The following is an 11,893-nucleotide window of genomic DNA, read 5'->3' as shown; positions in this document are numbered from 1 at the left end:
CTCTGTCTCAAAAATACATAAACACTTAAACATTTTAAAAGGCTTTAAAAAATATTTTTAAAAAAAAAATCAAAATTTAAGAAGGTATCTGCCCCTTATTTAATACAGAAAACCATCCAAGGTGTGAATAGTCCATTCGCTTATGGAGTCTAGCAAATTCTTCATTTGCTTCTTTTGTTAATAGTACCATCAACTTGTCAAAGCCTCATCCATTTAGAGATTTGAGCCAACAAGAAGGCCAGGATGATTATGATATGCATACATAAAATTTGACATATGCAGGGGGTGAGAGCCCCACTCTCATTTTCCCGACCAACATAACAGGGCAAGGGAGGAGACTGATGGACCCAAGAAGGCCAGAGCAGAACACATGGGAAGTACACTTGAAACACAGAATTAAAGAAAGCTCATCCTTGCTTGGCATAGTCCTAAGGCTGTGTTTTCAAAAATGAAGACAGAACCATCCAGATCAATTATTCCCAGGTGTGATTATCAAACCAGCATCCCACTGAGCATTGTGAGGTTGTGTGCAGTAAGTCTATGACCAGACTTTGTGTTTGTGTCCATGTATTCGGCCTGGGTAAGGAGTTAGGTAGAACATCTGAAATTGAGTGGTGCTTGATTAAGCAAAACAGCAAGTTCTCAGGAACAGCACTGAACCTGTTAAGCATATCAGAAGATGATTAGGGGGTGAGTACTTATTTGGCCACTAAACTACTTTTCAGGTGAATCCTTTAACCTAGCTGATGTTAATAGCTCCATTTCTGTTGAGAGCTTTTTTATTTGCTGTACTCTCCGAAACATCATCCTTTGTCCCAGATTTTTGTTAGAGTCACTCAGGCCTCATTTCATATATTTTCTCTCACCAACCTATCTAGAGACCCCAGCATCATTCCCACCCCTAAATACTCTACCGTAGGACTCTGTTTCATTGAATTCATAGTGCTCATCACTAGGTAAAAACACCTCAAAAAGAACTGCCTTCCCTGCTGAACTGACCTGCCCTCACTTATAATGTAACCTCTTTGACAGCAGGGATTTTTATGATTTTATTGAATAGATGCTCTATACTCAACTCCTATTAGGTGACCAATAAATGCTTATTGAACCCTATCAACCAGAATTTAGGACAGGTTTTATTACAAAGTAACTGCTTCTGTATATAACTGAAAAAAATTACTGAGATCCAATTTGCTCAAACGTATAATGAGAGCCAGGAGTGTTTTACTCTGCTAACCTAACTGTAAATATCAATAATAGACTACATGGGGGTGTATAGCAGACTCCAAAATGATTGTCTAGTTCTTTCTCAATAAGAAATTAAGAACCATGAGCCAGTGTCGTTCAGCAAACAGCATCCAGATCTTAGAATAAGTTGTGCTGGTCTGGTCTTTCTTCTTGTTCTTTTGGGGTTTTTTTTTTGTTTTTTTGTTTGTTTGTTTGTTTACTTTTGAAAGAGAGAGCACAAGAATGAACATGGCAGAGAGAGAGGGAGACAGAGAATCCCCAGCAGGCTCCACACTGTCAGCACGGAGCCCAACACAGGGTTCAAACCCAAAAACTGATCATGACCTGAGTCGAGATTAAGAATCACAAGCTTAACTGAGTCATCCAGGCGTCCCATCTTTCATCTTTTTAATGTGTCCTAAAGTGCTTTTAATGTGTCCTAAAGTGCAGCCCTGCTGTGTCCTACAACTTGGTTTTTCCTATGTTTCAGAATTCTTCCTAGTATTATTTATGCCTGATCTTACAAGTGATCACAGTATTTTTCAAGTTTGCAATTCTTATCAATTGACTGCTATCAGGTTGCTCTGTTAATATACTTTGCCACCCAGTACGATGTATTTTTTTTTCTACCGAAAATCTAGTGATTTTCAATCCTACTTGCAGTGTTACCACCTGCACAATCTTCCATTGTTATTAGTATATACATAAGGATAAAACGTTTTTCAATGTATTATGGCCAACTTTAAAAATCTGTATTCAAGGTGTTTGAAAAATTTGACAATTGCAAAACAAAATGAAAACAACTTAAATGAAATTTTGAAATATGATACTAACAGAAAATTAAAATAATAAAGGCCAGATGACTATTCCCAAAATCCAGTTCCCTTCCCTGAGGATAGCCCAGGAAAGTTCAGGGTATGTTTTGCAGGGGGAAAAAATGTCCCTATGCATTTACAAATATATACAAACATATGGATGCTGTATTTTGAACATAACTGGTTTTTGTTTGTTAACTCTTCATTTGCTATGTGTGTTTTCTATCAACCCAGTGACAAGAGGGGAGAAGCCCTCTGCCTCTAGACCCTTACACGGCTCATTGTTGGAGAATTAAAACATGTCAAAACCCACAAGAAGATATATCTTGAAGTGAAACACCAATGAAAAACACTTTTACTTTTTCAAGTAATGCCTGGATGTTTTTAATGGGACATTGATTGTTATGCTGATGGAGAACAGGTGTCAATTGTGATGAGATGGAAAAATAAACTTTCAACGAAAGTTCTGTAGAACTAGAACTAAAACATCACACTGATAGTCCTATTTTGCTGTTTTCCACGACTGCCATTAAGTGGGAGGAGGGATGAAAAGGGTGATATTCCTCATGGTAGCAGCACAAGTGGTAGTTTCTCAGTGTATGGTCCATGAACCACGTGACGTGAAATTTTGGGGTCTGGAAGTGAAAGGTCAACAAAGAATTCTTGAGGAGTCTTCAGCGCAAAGAAGGTGGTTTTATTCAAGTATGGAGACAGAACCCATGGGCAGAAAGAGTTGCAATGGGGTTGGGAGGAATGGTTGATTATACACTTACAAGTTGGGAGGCGGTTAGGGAAAGCCTAAGCTTCTAAGGAATTTGGAAACAAGGTTTCCAGGACTTTGAGGGGTTAACTGCTGTTAGAGTAAGGTCATTTACTGTCTAGTAAAACCTTAGTCATGAGACCCTTCATATGTATATCAGTGCACCATATGCTTGGATATTGACTGCTAAGGTCTATCTTGGAGAACAGTGGTAGGAGTAGAGATAAAGGAAGTTTCCAAAAGCATTTTCATATGTTAAAGTAGACCTAACCAGACCTGGAAGGTAGGCTAATATCAAACTAACATTGCCTTGGCCTCTAACAAATTATTAACATTACGGAAGATGAGTAGCTTGAGGAAGGTCCATGAGCTCTAAGTTATAAGGAAATTTAATTTGTCTTTGTTCTCCATATCACCGCTCGTATATAAAAGAATAGTTAATGCATGTTTAAAAAGTGTAGGGCCCTCACCCAACCATGCTGACACGCTGCTCTGGGGCATCTAGACTCCAGAACGTTCCTGGGTTCAACATGGGGAGGTAGAAAGATCCTGAGCTCACCTCGTCCCACAGACAAACCGAATCTACGTGCACATATGGAACAACTCCCTCTGAAAAAAACCCTAACATTTTAGCTGAGCAACTCGTGCATATCCAGTGAAAGAAGGACCACAAGGAAGCAGGAAGGTGAGTCTTGAGGTGCACCAATCACCAGCCCCCCAGCCCCACCTGAAGTCCACAGCCACGTACAGTGTGGGGAAGTGGGGCCTTCCCCTCAGGGAGGAGCCCCCAAAACACCTAATTCTGAAAGCCAGGAGGGCTCCTGAGCGCGAGACCCACAGGACTACGAACAACCGGACAACGGTGGACTCACCCGTCCCAGGGCTCGGCAGAGGCGGCCGGTCCGGAAGTGCCTGGACTCTCTGTGAAAGATGCGCATTTTCTAACCGCAAAGCGTGGGTCTGAGGGGCCAGGGCGTCTACTTTAACACACACTCAGAGGCTGCTGGCCGGCAAGCTACCTCCCGCTCTGCTCGGCTCCAGCGTCTCGCCATCTTTGTTTCGAAATCTAGGCCCCTCCCCCCACCAGGTGCGGTCCATCACCCACAGGTGGTGTTATTCCTGCCGCAGGAAGATCTTCTTCAGCTGATAGGGTGAGTGTTACCCTCTGAAATTGCAAAGGAAGGCCTCCTCTTATTGGACTCAAAGTTTTGAGCTTTCATGGACTGTTCTTAAAGCTATCTACCTTCTTAAGTCTGAATGGACTGAAGAAAAGATTGAAATATTTATAAATATCTTCAGAAATTAATTTCTGTATATTCTGCGGGAAGAACATAGTTTGCCAGTATTTTATTTTTATTTATTTAGGTTTTTTAAAATTTTTTTAATGTGTATTCACTTTTGAGAGAGAGAGAGCACGCAAGCAGGGGAGTGGCAGAGAGAGAGAGGGAAGCACAGAAACCAAAGCAGGCTCCAGGCTCCAAGCTGTGAGTGCAAAGCCGAGAGAGCATAACCTGGGCCACCTAGGTGCCTCTTTATTTAGTGTTTTTTTTTCTTTCTTTCTTTTTCTTCCTTCCTTCCTTCCTTCCTTCCTTCCTTCCTTCCTTCCTTCCTAGAGACAGAGAGAGCATGAGCAGAACAGAGGGGCAAAAGGAGAGAGAATTTTCTTTGAGAATGAGCACACGTGGAGGAGGGGCAAAGACGGGATTGGGGGTGGGGGTGGGGGTGGGGATCCAAAGCAGGCTCCACACTGAAAGCAGATAACCTGATGTGGGGCTTGAGCTCATGAACCAAACCGTGAGATCATGACCTGAGCCAAAGTCAAACTCTTAACCAACTGAGCCACCCAGGCGCCCCAAGAGAGAGAATCTTAAGCAGTTCCAAGCTCCGTGCAGAGTGATGCGGGGCTCATTCTCATGACACTGGGTTCAGGTCTTGAGCCAAAGTCAAGAATCAGATATCAACCAACTGAGTCACCCAGGAGCCCCAACAGTTTGTGTGGTATTTTAAGTCTAAGTGTAGAAACTGTGTACAGTGTAATTAGCACAGGTCTTTGCATTTTTCTGGTTCACTTGATCATCTAGGAAAGACCCACAAAATGTTTTCCAAAATGTTCTGGAGTTTTGTATGACCAGATACAGTTATTCTTGTCACTTTGCGAAATGCCTGGCCTTGCTGACAGAGCAGTGTCTTATGTCCCCTAGGTCAGCACTTGATATGATTCCTGAGATGTGGGACCCTCTTGGCTTCCTCAGCTTCTTCCAGTCCAGCACTTCCCAGTGTTCTCTGTGGCTACTGCCAATGACTTTGATTCAAGAAGCTTCCTCTGAGGCAGGAGTTCCTATTTTTCCAAAATGCACATTTGTTACACTGAAAATTGTTAAATAAAATATTTTGTGCTCTCAATAAAAAAAAAAGCCTTCATGATGCTGGGCACATCATGCAGCCCTCTATCCTGGCCCACCCACCCCTGCACTGACCCCAATCCTGCCCTCTTCCTACTATTGCCCTCCTCCAATTTGTCTTCTACTCCGTTCTATTTGGCCCACCTCCCGTCCTCACACCTACTGCCCCTTGCTCTACCCCAAGTTCCCAGGTACCTTGGACGCTGTTCTCTCTGCAGTGAGGTGCATTATGGGGCCACCATCAACCATCCAGTATGTTTCAACCAAGTCTGAAGAGCTTCTACATCAGGTTGATCGACTCCACCCAGATCAAAATCCTAAAGCTGGAAGTGCTGAGCAAACTAGTTAATGAAACTAAAATCCTTATTGTCCTACAGAAATGCCAGACCTATATTCACAGCATGGTCAGAGACTTTAGGGCATCGTGATCCAGGCCATTGGACACTGTGCAGCTAACATAGGATGAGTCTGTGACACCTGCCTCAATGGCCTGATGCAGCTACTGTTTCACTGTGATGCGCTATTCATCACAGAGTCAGTGGTCATCATTAAGAAGCTGCTGCAGATGCAGCCAGCACAGCACGAGAGTTCATAAGCTGGCAAAGCTCAAAGACAACATCTAGGTGCTCCTGGCTTGAGCCAGGATCCTGTGGCTCATTGATGAGTACTGTGAGCAAGTCTCCAGTATTCACCTGATGTCCTGGGAAAAGCGGCCAAGTCCTTCACAGCAGAGCAGGACACCATCAAACTGCAGGTCATCAACTTGGCAGCCAAGCTCTACCTGACCAACCCTAAGCAGAACAAGCTGTTGACCCTGCATATACTAAGTCTGGCCAAGTCCCACAAGAACCATAATATCTGTGACTTACCACACTTCACCTGGCATTTTATCCTCTCTTCAGAGCAGGGTGGAGCCCTCAGCCACCATGCAAATAAGCTCCTCCTGGCACCCAAAGCAACCCCAGACTTGGAGTCATCCTTCAAAGACCAGACCACTTCCAGCCAGGCTCACTATCCCACCTACTAAATCCAAGGCCACAGGATACCAAGAGCTTCCAGACTGGCCAGAAGAAGTTCTAGACACATCTGCATGCAGTGTGGAGGTATCTGAATGGACCAAGTGTTCAATATGGCAGAAGAGGAAAGAGAGGAAGAGGAGTCAGGCCCCCCAGAGTCCACAAATAGACACCCAGAGTCCAAGAGTGAATCAGACAGTGAGAGCAGCAGTGAGAGCAGCTGAAGGGTCCACCAGTGAGTCCAATAGTGAAGACCAAGATGAAGGTGAGGAGAAAGGGAGAAGGAGTGAGAGTGAACCCAGTGAGGAGGAAAATGAGAAGGGGAAAATGAAGAAGGTGTCAGAGGGACAAGGAGAAGGTTTGTCTTCAGGTAAGGGCAGAGATTCCAGCTGTAGCTCATCAGCTTGAGAAGACATTGGAGCCTGAGGAGCAGCAGGTGGAACCTGCCTCCTGAAAGGAAGAAAAAAACAAAACAAAACAAAATTAAAACCTGCCTGTGGAACAAGTAACCCTGCAGCCAAAGAAATGTCTTGGCTTGATCTAGAGGACTTCTCCCTCCTAGCGTCCAGCTTGTGTCTCCTCCTACAAGTGTATCCACCAGTCTGGCTGCTGGCCTGGAGGGCCTGACATTCACAAACAAACAAACAAAAAAGGCCCTGATGCCCTTGCTGCTGGGTCCAGTATCGAGGGTTGGAAGGCAGGAGCTGTGGCACCTTGTAACTGGTGAGGGCATCCAGCCTTTTTGTCCAGGGCCCCCACATGGTATCTGTGCGTACCCACTTTTCCAACAGCTCCAATACTCCCACCAAGGGCCTGCAGATGGGCACCCCTAAACTGCCTGCAGGTATTAGCATCCTGAAATTGAGCCCCTGGCACCCAGAGAATCTGTCACTGCTGTAATGGCATTAATTTCTGTGACTCAACTTAGCTGCTCAACTTCCAGCTATGAATCCAAACCCAACAGTTCCACATCTCCATTCAGCCACCCATTGCATAGCAGATGACCCCTGAGTGTGTTCAAGATTGAGAATGAGTTCAAGAAGGTATAAGCAAAGCTGATGGACATGAATGAGATTACAGGGAAGATCAAGCTGCCAGACACCTGTCAGAGTGACCACAGTGTTTTACAGAAAGTGACTGCCACTGCCAACCTTGATTGTGTCTCTTGTCAGACATATGACAAGTACAGGTTTGAAGGGAGGATGCTGACCAGTGGGACACTGGCCCTGCTGATCCTGGACACCCTGCCAGCTGGAGCTGCCTCACTGATAGTCAACAGTGAAAAGATGGTGACTGGCACTGTGCTGGTGAGGGACATGGTACATTGTCTTATTCAGTAATTCCCAAGCGTTGTGACCTCTTTGGCCCCTACCTGTTACTCCATCATGACATCTGGGCTGTTAGCCTCTCTCTCTTTTTCTTTCCCTCACATCAGACTTCTTATCCAAGATAGCATCCACGGGGATCCTCTCTCCATCTGGTCATGACCAGGCTCCCCCAACAATTCCCCTCCCCATGAGTTTCCAGTGACCTGTGCAGAGAGACATAGCAGCTGCTCCCTTCAGTCCTCCCAGATCTCTGTAGCTATTTATGTAGCAAGATCTCAGTATTCTACCTAATATATTTTATAACATATATACATGATGGATAATACCTAGACTTATTGTGATCATTTTGCAGTATATACAAATATCAAATAATTATGCTGTATACCTGAAACTAATATAATGTTGTATGTCAGTTACATCTCAATAAAAAATAAATACATAAAATAAAATGTGTATTGCTGAGCTATAGTCCAGGAACATCAAGTCAGAATATCTGGGGGTGAGCCTAGAAATCTTCCTTTAAAAAGTGCCCAAGATGATTTTAAAGCAGCATAAAGGTTTTTTAAAAAAGTTAATGGCATGCCTTAGACACCTCTAGTTTCACCCTTGCACCCTCTCTATCCTGGGCTTTTCCATATTGGACCAGCCCTTCAGAGGGGATTCTGATAAACTGTCACTGAGGCACCTGAGAAAATTACCAAAAAGGTAAATAACTGATATCTCAGGATGCTGCTCATTCTACAGGAGCTAGTCAACAATACTCAAACAAATGAGCATCTACTAAGACACAGTTCTTGAGAGGCAATTCTCCAAACTCAAAGAAGAGTGGGATTTCTAACCGTAAGGAGTTTACAATCTGATAGGAGACAATGTTACACATAAAAGTTATGTGAGGAAAAAAGAAAATATAGTCACCTTAATTACTTGGGTAACTGTCTTGACGTTTAAATCTACTTCAACTATAGAGGTTGAAACCGTGAATAGTCTTCTAACCTCCAGTCCAGGGTTTTCCATCAAATATCCCAAATACATAATCATAATGTAGTCTAGACTTTTTAGATTCTTGTCTGGAAATTTATTTTGGTTTACTCTATCTATAACAGACTATAATCTAGAATTTAAAAGTATGTCTCCTTTCAAATATCCTGGATTATTTTCTCAAATTAGAATCAGAAATTCAATCACTTTCAAATCTTCTACTGCTTTTGTAGTCAAAAGTAATACATGACAGCTGTTATTTTTCCATTCATTCAATCAAATTAGTAAACCCAGAGTAATCTATATCCTTGGATACTAAAGATTGTTAAAACTTAGTCCCTATTCTTATGATCCAAAGCTTGAGAGATATAGCATATATCTATCTATATCTATATCTATATACACACACACACACACATATATATATATATATACACATATATATGTGTGTGTATGGCATATATATATATATATATATATAATCTCATGTCCTGATTTTAGAATATACATACATATATGTATGCAACATATCACAGTATATCACTGTCTGATTCACTCTCAGATTCTGGCTGCTTATCTGTGGATTCTGTGGGGCTTGACTCCTCTTCTCCTTCCTCTTTCCCCAGATGGAACACTTGGTCCATTCAGGTACCTCCACATTGCTTGGCAGATAATGATTTTAGAATGCATGGAAATGAGTGAAATTACTACACAGAAAGTAGTTCTATATGAGTTGGGTAGAGAGGGAGCACATATTTTAAGCCAGCAGGGATATGGGTAGGTGACAGATAAGGCAAAGAATCTTATTTTAGCAATGCAGAAGTAAAGGACCTGTAATGATTTACTCAGTGAAAAGAATGTGCTCCTTAAATAGTCGCTATCTGACATGCTTTTTCCATTTGATAACTAGATTAACTGTGACACAATAGGATTTAGGGCATGGGGAGGGAAGGAAGAAGAGCTCTCAACATAGAACAGAAATAGGGCTAAAGAATGGGGTTGCCTTGCCCCACCAAGTGGAGATATGTCATTTGTGAATGAAAGCACCCATCAAAGAATTTCCAGTGTGAAATCCTGGGATGGCTTCGTTTGTCACCCAGCCTCCTTCTCCTAGCTGTGGCAGGAGTCTCAGATGCTAATTGTCACCATAAGTCCCTAGATTTACACACTGAACACTATGACATAATCCTGGATGAAGACAAGGAGATTGGGGAAGACAGATCTCTTCGGTCCTGCTGTGAGAGTAGAGAAAAGCAAACCCAAAGCTAACTTGACAAGTTTCCCTTTAATTGATTTAAATTAGGAATTCCTCCAACATCCAAACTGTTTTCTAATTAAGTTCGATATGAATGATGGCCCATATTGCAGGTGGTTGAAAGGTGAGTTTTCTAAAATAATAATGAATTAGGGATGTAATCTAGTTTTGTGGAGGTGTAATCCATGCTATTCAGATGACATCTTTCAACATAGTTGTGGGGGGTTGTTCCAGTGTCAGTGTTAAGATTATTTTAGGTTTTAATAAAATGGTAGATCCTACTCAAAAAGCCTTCCAAATGCTAAGGTTCATTTTAAAAATAATTTTGATGGATGTATTTTTGTTCATTTTAAAAATTGATATGTGCTCATAAAAAAATATTTGGGATACAGAAAATAGAAAAATAGGAAAAAAAAGAGTACCCATAATATCGGATGTAATCACTGATAATTCTATAACATTTTTGGTATACAGATTCCCCAGATATATCCCCCCACAATTATCCCCTCTTTGCTTTGCTCCAACTTGCTTTTACGAAAAACCTACATTAGTACTAGCTATTTTCACTAACCAAACAAAATCTGAAGAAAACTTTCATTTTACAAAATAGTAATTGCTTTTTTGCTTTATGCCATTTTAGCTTGCAAAAGGTTTCATAGAAAAACTCTACTTTTAGATAGTGGGGAAATCAGTACTTCTCTCATGCTTTATATTTTAACCTTTACATAATTTGGAGATCATATTAAATATTGTATATATAAAGTACATGTTTTCATGTAATATAAAGCAAATATGTGTCCATGATATTTCAATACTTTGCAAAGGCAAAGTTAATCCTTGCATACTATTTCTTCATGTAAAGTGTGCCATATGTTATTTGTCCATTCTTCTTTCAATCATAAGTGCCATTTTCTAGTGTTCAAAATTTTCAAGAAGGCTATACAATATGGATATTAATGTGCATATTTTAACTTTTAGCTGGTTTTGATTTTTTGGTTTGTTTGTTGACTTCTCAGGATTTCTTTCCAGAAATAAAATCAAGACATACCTAAGAGTGTAATGTATTTTGTGACATTTTCTGAAAAGGTTACCTCAATTTTTGCCTCACCATCAGGGTAAAACTGTCCACATACTATAACCATTCTCATATTAAATATTCTAATTTTTGTATTTGCTCATTTTCTCTAACACTGAAGCCAGATTTGTATTTATTTGATTGCTTAGAGGTAGAATATTTCCATAGGTGTTTTCAGTCAGTATACTCTTATAAAATGTCTATTCAAACCTTTTTTTTTAAACACGTGAAAATAATGTTGTCAATTCCTTATTTTTAAAGGATATGGTTGATTTGTGGATAGATTTGCCATAAAAAATGTGCATGGAAATTCACTCTTCTGTGGTTATGGCTCTCACAAAAGTTCAGTAAAATTACCTCAACTTAAACAGTACTAGGAATTAATTCCCTCTGACACACACACTCACTCTCCCATCAAACTTTTTTTAGCCTTCAGTCACCTATGCAGCATGTTCAGATAGTACTCAGGAAGAATGGACCCTGGGTTCCCTTTCAAGGAAGGTGGACTCTGGGGCCTTGAACACAGAGAAAATATCTCTGGGTTCCACATCTTCATTCTTCTCCCTACATCACTAACCACGCACCAGTGGCCAGAGAACAATATGATGGCTCCATCCAGAGACTCTGATTTCCTTTCAAAAGTTGCTGAGATTTCAAAAGTTTGATCCACTGGAAGGAGAAAAATGGTTGACAGGTGGCAAAACAAACAAACAAAAAATACTCTCCTATAAAACCTCTGGTTAGAGAAATATTTGTGCTTCACAGTGAGCTCATCGGAGATAAATAAATATATAAATGAATAAATATATTATATTTCTTTAGAGGGGAGAATACTGAAAATTCAATGAAATCAGTTTTGCACACGCTTTTTCTTTCTCCACACCAGCTCTCTATTATGGCAATTTTCCACAGAGATTTCAAAAGTATTAGGTTTATTGTTTCTGCTACTGCCTAAGACGACTGTCCATTAATAAATATATCTAAAATAACAGACATTTATTTTTGAGTCAATGCACATGTTTATACTTAGCTAATGT

The 11,893-nt window shown here is 41.0% G+C and overlaps 1 pseudogene; it reads left to right on the top strand.

Moving 5' to 3' along the window:
- The first annotated feature begins 4,862 nt into the window (after positions 1-4,862).
- LOC102965128 lies at positions 4,863-7,710 on the top strand (annotated as a pseudogene).
- Positions 7,711-11,893: the final 4,183 nt, after the last annotated feature.

Source organism: Panthera tigris, chromosome E2 (genome assembly GCF_018350195.1).
Source record: "Panthera tigris isolate Pti1 chromosome E2, P.tigris_Pti1_mat1.1, whole genome shotgun sequence".
Classification (NCBI taxonomy): Eukaryota; Metazoa; Chordata; class Mammalia; order Carnivora; family Felidae; genus Panthera; species Panthera tigris.
The sequence above is the reverse complement of the archived record's forward strand: the minus strand, read 5'-3'. Positions and strand labels throughout refer to the sequence as shown.